Source organism: Haematobia irritans, chromosome 4 (assembly GCF_050003625.1).
Source record: "Haematobia irritans isolate KBUSLIRL chromosome 4, ASM5000362v1, whole genome shotgun sequence".
NCBI lineage: Eukaryota > Metazoa > Arthropoda > Insecta > Diptera > Muscidae > Haematobia > Haematobia irritans.
In genome coordinates this window covers 166,091,948-166,104,668 of record NC_134400.1, presented here as the reverse complement: position 1 = coordinate 166,104,668, position 12,721 = coordinate 166,091,948, and positions in this window count along the sequence as shown.

Here is a 12,721-nt window from a genome sequence, read left to right as displayed (position 1 = left end):
AGAACATAAAGGGGGTACATGTTTATGGGAGTCTTGTCACAATCTTAGCAGGAATGTCTAATATTAGGAGCTATAGTTTATTTTGCACCTAAAGAGTTAGTATGCCACTAATATTGAGTCCATTATTAAAAAAGAGGAAATCGGTCAATTACCCAGCAAAAAAAGAGCTTCCCAAAAAGTAGTTTGGATCCCCTGTAATGGTATATTCGTGATTATTATTATTTCGAAACATCTATTTTGACGATGACGCATGATAGCACGTTATTTGGCTAGTACTCGCCGGAATGGGTTGGGTATTCTTGTCCCTCGTCATCTTTCATATTACCATATACAGGAAAATTTTAAACGTGCAAACCTTAAAACGGACGGACTATCGGATCACTGAAACTAAAACAACAAAAATCGTTGGTCATTACCCTGCAGGAGATCATTAGGTGTTACCGATCTCTATGCCCACACACACCAATGTTCCTTGACTCCATAGATTGTCATAAATATTAAAGGAACCCCGAAAGTGATTTCCCCTTTGGCCCTCTTTAGATTTTAGTAAAAGTCTATTCCATTTCTATGATATTATTATCTTCTATTACAAAAGAAAAATAACCTTAATTAAAAATTTGTTCTATGTTGGGTCTACATAGCAGAAAAATATTTATAAATGCATTTAAGAAAATCAATCAAAATTATGCAATTGGTTATAAGTTTCAAATAAAAATTTAGTATAATTCTTAATTTCTAGAACTTACCCATTCACTCAGCGCTGCATAGGCCTCTGCAAACACACTCGATGAATGGAGCTTTAGCTTACGTGTATAAATTTTAAATATTATAAAAATTAAATTTTACATAAGAATATAATTACACATATACAAGATATTTTGACTGAAGAGAATTTCCATTAAATTAGAAAATATAGAAAAATAATATTTAAATTAACAACTACAAAATTTTAATAGATTTCACTCATTGAGAAATAATTAAAAAAAAACATCAATTAAGTTAATTGAGATAATGAAATCATTAAAATGTGATTTTTTTCACAAAACGGTACAAATAATGACGATACCAACACGTGTCAAAAATTATAAGTTTAACATTTCTTTTGCTTCTTTGATAATTCAGAGTTAAGGTTATAGGTGCAGTCTCCAAAATCGAAGGTACCGGCAACAGTGGTAAGGGTACAGTAGTTTCACCAAGAATAATAGCAAAGTGGCTCTAATAGTCTGGTTGGGGTTAATAATAATCTTTCTCCTATAACACCCCAAGCACATCGAATCTGCATAAAAAATTAAAATAAGAATTTCCCATAATGCCACTCAAAATCACTCGTATTTTACCTTTCCTTGATTATTAAAACACTTTGATATTATTTTCCGAAGAGGAAGAATTAGCTTGAAACAGGGTTTAATAAAGTTAACCAAGAATTAATTTACTTTCGAAGTAGTTTAACTCAATAAAAAAATGGTTAATAGTCCGGGCCTCCAAGCGTGGGTGTTTTATCTTCCCTTTGGTTTAACTACTGTACTTGGTAATAAATCGATTAAAATGTTGCGCGGATCACGGTTATTACTTATCAGTCGAAGATCACCTTAATGAATATTCCCATAGATGAAACGGTAGCCCACTGATACCTTTGTTCCCCTTGCAAAAAATATCCCTCATAGTATATATTCATTGATGAATGAGGAAAAAAACGCAGGAGAACAATTAGAGGTGAAACATAGCAACAATAACTCCATTCATGTCCAGTTACACAGGTGTCATTCATACCAATCATTCATAAGAATATGAATGAAATAATATGAAATTAGCAACAACAATTCACCTCGGGTCTCTTACTCTCTTATAGCTCACAGCGAATGCTATGCTATTTAAGAGAGCCACAATATGATTTAATTAGACAGTGATCATTTATAACATCACCTTAGCTCTCTAACATAACATAGCAGCCACATAACATCTAACAGAAAAAAATTGGGAAGGATCCCATCACACCCCTATCTGTGATCCGAAAGTAGTGCAAACTTGGATCATCTCCAATGAATTTTACATGGGCTTGTCATAGGACGGAAGTACTCCCTTTTTGGATCCTTTGCATTGCTTTAGAAGTTGTGCCCTGGAAGTTCATTTGAATGAAGAAATTTAAAAAGAGAAAAAAAATTTTTTTTTCAACCAATTTCACTTTTTTTTATCCATATGTTTTATTACACAATTATTTTCCTATTATCTAACTTTTACAGTTTGAAAAACTTTTTCGTTCCGACCAGGGGTTGAACCTGGGTTTGCTGGCACCATAACAGAACGCCTTAGCACACTCAGCCACAAACGCCATTGAACATAAAGTGTCGAAAGATCAATTCAAATGTTAGTGATATGATCGTAATACGACTCCAAGGAATAACATTCTAATTGCTTCTCGAGATGTTCTTTATTAGTATGAACGAAAAAATAAGAAACGCAGGTTCAAATCTCACCAGCGGCAATTTTTTTATCAATTATTTTTTTATGTCTTGCATCGTTTTTATTTTTTATTTTCGGCATATATTTTCGTATAAATATATTTTTTCCATTAAAAATCGCCAAAAAATTAAAAATTCTCGTAATTTGCAAAACCTTCTCAAAAGAACTTCCATGGAAGCGAAAAAGTCAAACGGCACAGGTTCAAATCCCAGCGGGGATGAAATTTATTTTTATTTTTATTATTTTTTTACTTTTTTATTAATTTCTATTTTTTTAGTTTTTTATTAGTTTTCTATTTTTTTGTAAAATTTAATTGTACAAAATTTGCACTTAAAATGGTCTGATTCTTTCTAATACTTGTCCACAAGGACTGCATCGGAAGTAGAAAAAAATCATTGGGGGATCCCAAGATGCGCTTTAGAAGAAATGTTTGTGCACTTGTCCAAAAGGACTGCATCAGAAGTGGAAAAAAAATGATTGGGGGATCCCACGATGCGCTTTAGAAGAAATGTTTGTGGACTTGTCCAAAAGGACTGCATCGGAAGTTGAAAAAACTCGATGGGGGATTCTGGGCTGGGCTTTAAAAGAAATGTTTGTGGAACAACTTCCAATTTTTTTTTGCTGGGTAGTTGTGGGTAATAAATCCAAATTTGTAAAAATCGGCAATATTATTATGTGAGAGCTACATGTAAGCCTAATCAAGTAAGTAAGTCGATCAGCTAGTACATCAAAATTTGAAATATAGGTTAATAAATAACACAGTGCAACACAAAAAATCCAAACAAAAAACCACTTGCACTAGTCGAAAGTACTCGATGAGAGTAGAAAAGTAATTTCTGGATTTTGCTAGATTGGTTGCCGTTCGTTTTTTATGAGCCTCTTAAGTTTTTTCGCCAAACTCGATTTTACGCACTTTTTGGATTTTTCTTCTACTTTTCACATGTCCATAATGTTGGCTGATAAGTCCCCGGTCTGACACATAAATGGCGTCGTTAGTATTAAATGCATATTATTTTTATATAGTACCAACCTTCAAATGATTCGTGTCAAAATTTGACGTCTGTAAGTCAATTAGTTTGTGAGATAGAGCGTCTTTTGTGAAGCAACTTTTGGTATTGTGAAAAAAATTGATAAAAAGGAATTTCGTGTTTTGATAAAATACTGTTTTCTGAAGGGGAAAAATGCGGTGGAAGCAAAAACTCGGCTTGATAATGAGTTTCCGGACTCTGCCCCAGGGAAATCAACAATAATTGATTGGTATGCAAAATTCAAGCGTGGTGAAATGAGCACGGAGGACGGTGAACGCAGTGGACGACTTCATACGATCACTAACATACTTGATAGGGATTTTGCAATACAGTAATCAGTACAGTAGTAATCAGTTTTCATTTTTTATTATATTATTTTTATTGAGCAAATATTTAAAAAAGGCACTTGTGTTTTTTTGCAATTTATTATTGAATTTGTATTTTTTAATACGTATCGTCAATGTCCAATAAAGCAGTTGAAGTTCCAGAAGTGAAAGGCCGAGATTTTGCCATGTTTGACCATAATACTCTTATAAGAGTATTATAAGAGTATTATGGCGAGGCATATATATGGGACCTATATCTAAACTTGAACCAATTTGTGTAATATTTTGGAGGTATGATTGATACCACAGAAGGTTACCTTGTGTAACATTTGAGTACGATCAGTTAATAAATGAGGCCCCTATGTTCAAAAATAAGGTTATTAGGGGCAAATTTTTCAAAATCGGGCGATACATACATATGGGAGCTATATCTAAATATGAACCAATTTCGATGAAATTTTGCACATAGAGTCAGAGCTACAGAAGATTCATTTTGCCAACTTTGAGTACAATCGGTAAGGGTTTTACGGCCAAATTTGGCAAAATCGGGCGATACATATATATGGGAGCTATATCTAAATATGAACCGATTTCGATGATTTTTAGCACATATTGTCAGTACCATAAAAGATTAGAGTAAACCAAGTTTGAGTAAGATCCCTTAATAAATAAGGGTTTTATGGTCAAATTTGGGAAAATCGGGCGATACATATATATGGGAGCTATATCTAAATTGGGCGATCAATTGCTACTCCTTTGATCCTTTCTATATTTTCGGAACAAAAATATGATTCGTGTTTGCGTTATAAACCCACACAAATAGTTTTAATAAATAAATTATTTTTTAATTCACATTGCAAATGGCGCCATGCTATAAACGTCAGTTTTTCAACTCAAAAAAAAAAAAAACAAAGTACCACAAATGGAAAATTTTCCCTAGTTTTCCGCATTTTGTGGTTTTGTATGGAGTTTCAACGTGAAAACCGAACAGAGTACCTGCCTTAACTTAAAAAACAAGCCTTGATAAAATTCCACCAATAAATTAAAATCCGTATTCAGTTTCAAAAATAATTTCAAATCCTTTGAATTTTTTCTTATTATCTTATCCTGCAAAATATTCAGAGTTAACCCAAATTTTCGTTAAAAATGCGATATCTTTTAGCCAATAGTCTCTCGGTTAAAAAAAATCAGGAAAGAGCAGCGTAGCGAGCAGGGTTCGGCTATTAAATATTGTATAAATTAAAACAAGTAAGGAAAGTCTAAAGTCGGGCGGGGCCGACTATATTATACCCTGCACCACTTTGTAGCTCTAAATTTTCGATACCATATCACATCCGTCAAATGTGTTGGGTGCTATATATAAAGGTTTGTCCCAAATACATACATTTAAATATCACTCGATTTGGACAGAATTTGATAGACTTTTACAAAATCTATAGACTCAAAATTTAAGTTGGCTAATGCACTAGGGTGGAACACAATTTTAGTAAACAAATATGGGAAACATTTAAATCTGAAGCAATTTTAAGGAAACTTCGCAAAAGTTTATTTATGGTTTTTCGCTCGATATATATGTATTAGAAGTTTAGGAAAATTAGAGTCATTTTTACAACTTTTCGACTAGGCGATTTTACAACGAAAATGTTGGTATTTTGACCATTTTTGTCGAAATCAGAAAAACATATATATGGGAGCTATATCTAAATCTGAAGCAATTTAAACCAAATTTGGCACGCATAGCTACAATGCTAATTCTACTCCCTGTGCAAAATTTCAACTAAATCGGAGTTAAAAATTGGCCACTGTGGTCACGTGAGTGTAAATCGGGCGAAAGCTATATATGGGAGCTATATCTAAATCTGAACCGATTTCAACCAAATTTGGCACGCATAGCTACAATGCTAATTCTACTCCCTGTGCAAAATTTCAACTAAATAGGAGTTAAAAATTGGCCTCTATGGTCATATGAGTGTAAATCGGGCGAAAGATATATATGGGAGCTATATCTAAATCTGAACCGATTTCAATCAAATTTTGCACACTTGACTATACTACTAATTGTACTCCTAGTGCAACTTAAATTGCGACCTAGACTTTGATCACAAAAATGTGTTCACAGACAGACGGACGGACGGACAGACGGACATGGTTATATCGACTCAGGGACCCACCCTGAGCATTATTTCCAAAGACACCATGTGGCTATCTCGTCTCCTTCTGGGTGTTACAAACATATGCACTAACTTATAATACCCTGTTCCAGAGTGTGGCGCAGGGTATAAAAATATGAAAAAAGCGAGTTTTAAAAAAATGTTATTAAGCACACAAGGAAAATGTCATTAAAAGTCAGCCAACGAAAAATTGTCATTGATATAACGAAACATTTTCATTAATACAATGAAAATATTCGTTAATAGTACGAAACGTAACGTTGCTTGACAGAAAATTCGTTATAGTAACGAAAAAATTCGTTGTATCAACGAATTTGTTTCATTGGCTGACTTTTAACGACACATTTCGTTAATATAACGAAACTTTTTCTACTAGTGAAGGAACTTCCTGTGTAGTTAAAATGAAATCTTTGGGAGGACATTTTTGGAAGTGCTTTTAAAGTTGTGCCTTTAGAACAACTTCCAATTTTTTTTGCTGGTATGTTCGAGAATTGGAAGAAACGTTGGCATAAATGCATTTTATCCGGAGCGTATTACTTCGAAAGAGATGAACTTTGTTTAGAAGAATACATAAATATTCTTAATTTAACAAACAATTTTGGTTTACTTTTTGCTCAAAGTAGTATTGGATTTGGTGTTCATGTTGAAAAGTTTATTAATGTACGTATGTACGTCATATGAAACTCCACCAATACTAATGTATGTTATATACTAAACTGGAACTTTCCATAATAATCTTGGCTTGATGCTAGAAACATAATAATCTATATCAAAGACAAAATTAGACTCATAGATATCAGGGCCTTCACTAATAATACATCAGCATATACATATATCTTCAAAAATGTGCTAGAATATTTTTCATTATATTGTTCTTCTTTCTTTAATGTCTAGTCTGGTTTTTGGCGAAACCATAATGCCTCTAAACAATTTACTTTCTGACGTTATCCATCCGGCGGGCAGTCTATGTCATATTTATGCTCATCTCTTGAAGAAATATAGTCTTTGATTATTTCTATACTCGTAGGTGCCAATGATGAATATTTATTCCGATATAAATTTGATTTTTATTGCTTTTAAAGTGATTTCATTTTATCCCGCTTTTTTTAAATATCTGCTATTACTACCGTACCAAGCTGGTCAGGGAATTTATGAAAAATGCCAATGGACTTTTGCTAATGTGGCTGGGAGGCAGAAAAAAGATATGCTATTCATTGATAATTTCCGAAATGGAATGTCATTTGCATATTTTATTCTGTTGTTTTTACGGGAATATTGAACTGAAATATATAAGAGTTCAGTAAATATTCCTCTTAAGTATGGCAATATACACATCAATTGTTTTTGCGTTTTGGATTTTTTTTTTCAAAATTGGTCATTAATTTATTAATTGTATATTCCAAAAAAACCAAAAAAAAAAAAAAAATAAAAATAATCCATGAAATCAATACAAACTACACAAACAATTTCAAAAATTATACTGATAGTATAATCACATAATATAACATTAGAAAAGGAAACCTGGTGGTGGTCCAAAAAACGTAAATAGTTCGCCGAGTGAAGGCCCGAATAAAATATATAAAAATTTCCTTTCCCATATTTTTGTCATTTAAATCAAGAAATTATATTTTCATACAAAAGAAACAGAAATTAGTAATTGTCAGCTGTCGTATAGTGTGGTTAGGTTAGGTTTTAGTGACAGACTGTTATTATAGGTTAGTTTCATCACATCAATTAATGCTGCCCAATTCTAGGTTACGCGCCACCTTTTTGGTATTCGGTCAAAATTTGTATTGAACTCAAGGTCCTCTGTATGGAAGATAGGCATGCTAATCATTGAACCACGGCGGTTCGGTGTGGTTGCCTTTTGTTACAGTCGCACGTATGCCATTTTCTATTCTTATGAATCTTATGAAACATTAACCCTCATATACACAAAAGTTAAAGAAAACTTAAAGCCTATTTTTACCATGTAAATTTTTTCGATAAATTCTCAATAAATTGTGATGATTCTAACTATAATGAAGACAATTAATTTTAATTGAAATTATATTTTTTTCGGAAGGACAATAGAAGTGACTGATTACTATACGCTTACTAAATTTATTTATTATTAATTTTTGGAAAATTTTACTGAATTCTGTAAATTGTATTATTTTGGAAAAAATGGAAACAAATAAAAACAAATATATTTCCAACACCCACACACAGAAAAAGCATGTTTGGACATGGTTGCCGCATCCATTTAATGCTTATCTTGAGTATGTAATTGTCGCGAAAACCATGTATTTTGTCTTTGTAAAAATAATTTTCGAGCGGAGAAAAATATATGTTGGCAATAAGCATTTAAATGGTTCTCAAATAAATTACGTATAGATATGTCTAGAACCATTACATGGTCATAAAGACCATATACATTGTTTTCGTGACCATTTAATTTTTTTGCAGCGAAAATAATTTTATAAAAACATTGAGCAGGTACACATAATTTTCATTTTGCGCGTCAGTCGTGTGTTGATTGTTTCTTGGAATGGACGGAGAATACGGAATTACTGTGTTTTGAGTTAATTTATTTATACAGAAGTGACACGTGACTTTATGTGAACACAAAAAAGGAAAGTGTAATTGAAAAAATGTACCTGTCTTTTGTTCTACATTTTGCTATATGTTATATCATTTATTTTTATTTGCAGTTACATGATGTCTGCGTTGGCGCATTTGATGGGCATGAAGTAAATATGGAATGATTACTTATTGTTGAAATTGAACCAAACTAGAGTGTTTAAAAATATATGATTTTTGATTGCACGACATTATAAATTCAAATAAATAATGATTTCATTTATAAATAAACAATTAAGAAAAGTCTAAAGTCGGGTGGGGCCGACTATATTATACCCTGCACCACTTTGTAGATCTAAATTTTCGATACCATATCACAACCGTCAAATGTGTTGGGGGCTATATATAAAGGTTTGTCCCAAATACATACATTTAAATATCACTCGATCTGGACAGAATTTGATAGACTTTTACAAAATCTATAGACTCAAAATTTAAGTCGGCTAATGCTCTAGGGTGGAATACAATGTTAGTAAAAAACCAGTAAGGAAAGTCTAAAGTCGGGCGGGGCCGACTATATTATACCCTGCACCACTTTGTAGATCTAAATTTTCGATACCATATCACAACCGTCAAATGTGTTGGGGGCTATATATAAAGGTTTGTCCCAAATACATAAATTTAAATATCACTCGATCTGGAAGAATTTGATAGAATTCTACAAAATCTATAGACTCAAAATTTAAGTCGGCTAATGCACTAGGGTGGAACACAATGTTAGTAAAAAAAATATGGGAAACGTTTAAATCTGAAGCAATTTTAAGGAAACTTCAAAAAAGTTTATTTATGATTTATCGCTCGATATATATGTATTAGAAGTTTAGGAAAATTAGAGTCATTTTTCAACCTTTCGACTAAGCAGTGGCGATTTTACAAGGAAAATGTTGGTATTTTGACCATTTTTGTCGAAATCAGAAAAACATATATATGGGAGCTATATCTAAATCTGAACCGATTTCAACCAAATTTGGCACGCGTAGCAACAATGCTTATTCTACTCCCTGTGCAAAATTTCAACTAAATCGGAGTTAAAAATTGGCCTCTGTGGACATATGAGTGTAAATCGGGCGAAAGCTATATATGGGAGATATATCTAAATCTGAACCGATTTCAACCAAATTTGGCACGCATAGCTACAATGCTAATTCTACTCCCTGTGCAAAATTTCAACTAAATCGGAGTTAAAAATTGGCCTCTGTGGTCATATGAGTGTAAATCGGGCGACAGCTATATATGGGAGATATATCCAAATCTGAACCGATTTCAACCAAATTTGGCACACATAGTAAGAATGCTAATTCTACTCCCTGTGCAAAATTTCAACTAAATCGGAGTTAAAAATTGGCCTCTGTGGTCATATGAGTGTAAATCGGGCGAAAGCTATATAAGGGAGCTATATCTAAATCTGAACCGATTTCAACCAAATTTGGCACGCATGGCTACAATGCTAATTCTACTCCCTGTGCAAAATTTCAACTAAATCGGAGTTAAAAATTGGCCTCTGTGGTCATATGAGTGTAAATCGGGCGAAAGCTATATATGGGAGCTATATCTAAATCTGAACCGATTTTGCTGATATTTTGCAAGTTTTTCGAGACTCATAAAATATTCGGATGTACGGAATTTGAGGAAGATCGGTTGATATACACGCCAATTATGACCAGATCGGTGAAAAATATATATGGCAGCTATATCTAAATCTGAACCGATTTTTTCCAAAATCAATAGGGATCGTCTTTGAGCCGAAACATGACCCTATACCAAATTTTAGGACAATCGGACTAAAACTGCGAGCTGTACTTTGCACACAAAAATACATCAACAGACAGACAGATCTATGATTACTCCTTCTTGGCGTTACATACAAATGCACAAACTTATTATACCCTGTACCACAGTAGTGGTGAAGGGTATAAATATAAGAAACATTTAAATCTGAAGCAATTTTAAGGAAACATCGCAAAAATTTATTTATGATTTATCGCTCTATATATATGTATTAGACGTTTAGGGAAATTAGAGTCATTTTTACAACTTTTCGACTAAGCAGTGGCGATTTTACAAGGAAAATGTTGGTATTTTGACCATTTTTGTCGAAATCAGAAAAACATATATATGGGAGCTATATCTAAATCTGAACCGATTTCAACCAAATTTGGCACGCATGGCTACAATCCTAATTCTACTCCCTGTGCAAAATTTCAACTAAATCGGAGCAAAAAATTGGCCTCTGTGGTCATATGAGTGTAAATCGGGCGAAAGCTATATATGGGAGCTATATCTAAATCTGAACCGATTTCAACCAAATTTGGCACGCATAGCTACAATACTAATTCTACTTCCTGTGCAAAATTTTAACCAAGTTGGGGTAAAACTCTGGCTTCTGGGACCGTATTAGTCCATATCGGGCGAAAGATATATATGGGAGCTATATCTAAATCTAAACCGATTTCAATAAAATTTGGCACACTTGACTATAGTACTAATTGTTCTCCTTGTGCAAAATTTTAAGCAAATTAGGGTAAAACTCAGGCTTCTGGGGCCATATAAGTCCATATCGGGCGAAATATATATGGGAGCTATATCTAAATCTGAACCGATTTCTTCCAAAATCAATAGGGTTCTATTTTGAGCCAAAACACATACTTGTACCTAATTTGAAGACGATTGGAGTAAAACTGCGACCTAGACTTTGATTACAAAAATGTGTTCACGGACAGACGGACATGGCTCAGGAGCCCACATTTTTGCCAAAGACACCATGTGTCTATCTCGTCTCCTTCTGGGTGTTGCAAACATATGCACTAACTTATAATACCCTGTTCCACAGTGTGGCGCAGGGTATAATAAAGTTAATTTGGGGGTTCTTTTCTCAAGTGGCGTCCTTTTTGCGACGACGAAAAAATTTTTTTCATAAGGATCAAAACATTTTAGGTTTTGACCATGTTCTTTTAACTGGAAGAAAATCATTTTTGTCGAATACCATAACATTTTAGATCGTGACCTTTATCTTTTGATTCAAACAAAACTATTTTTATCAACACGCTCACAAAAAATCGCTTCTGTAACATATACTCCCAAACATATTTTGCTTCAAGCATATACATTTTTGGCTATTGCCCAAACATTTATATGTTTGATCTCTTCCAATATATAATATGTTTGAAAGCATATTGGTCTAAACAATATATGTTTGGGTAGTCAATTTCCAAACATTTTGTATTTTTGCTTCCAAATTCAATAATGTTGTCTTCCAAAAAAACAATATGTTTTTTTGGAAGACAGATAACATTTCATGAAAATTTTGCAAATTTTAAGTTAAACGTTTCATCGTTCATAAACTGGTGTGCCTTTACGAATATTATTCTTAGAGTAAATTGTCAGCAGATGCTATGAACTAATGCATAGTACAGAGATCTTTATCGGCATAGTGGAATGTGATTAATGTAAAGATGATGTTACTTGAGTTTTGTTGTGTATACATGAGCGTGGGGTTGTTTTTATTTTTGTCCATTTAGTGGTTTGTGTGTGTGTGTTTGTTATTCGCGGATGGTTTATTTGGCTGGATGAGGTGTTGTTTTCAATAAAGGCACATGTGTTTTTGTTGTTGTAGGAATGTTTTGGCTTTGCTTGGTTTTGTTTGGCATGCTTCAGTTGTATAGTTGGCGTTGGCGTGGGCTGTTGCATCTTTTTAGCTGGTATGCAACAAGGGAATATAAAGACATGGAATATTTTGGATTTTTGAGACATATATTGGTGTTTGTTAATTAAACCTTTTTAAATGAAAGTTATCAATATTTTATCAGTAGTTTAGAAAAAAGTTATTAAGAATATTTAGGAAAATATGTTGAAAGTGAATTGAAATTTTTATTATTCTATGTAAAAAAATAATATTCAATTCCAGATGAATTTGGAAAATTTTTGTTATATCTCAGCGTATAGTTTATTCATAAATTGGTAAGTATTTTTTTCATATGACTTTCGTTTAAAAAGAATATTTTTTATGTATATTATTATTTGTTAATTAATTTTTTTGGAAACCAGTTTAATGTTTTTCTTTGTTGTAAAAACAATATTAAATTTCAGAGAAACTCCAGATGGATTCGAACAAATT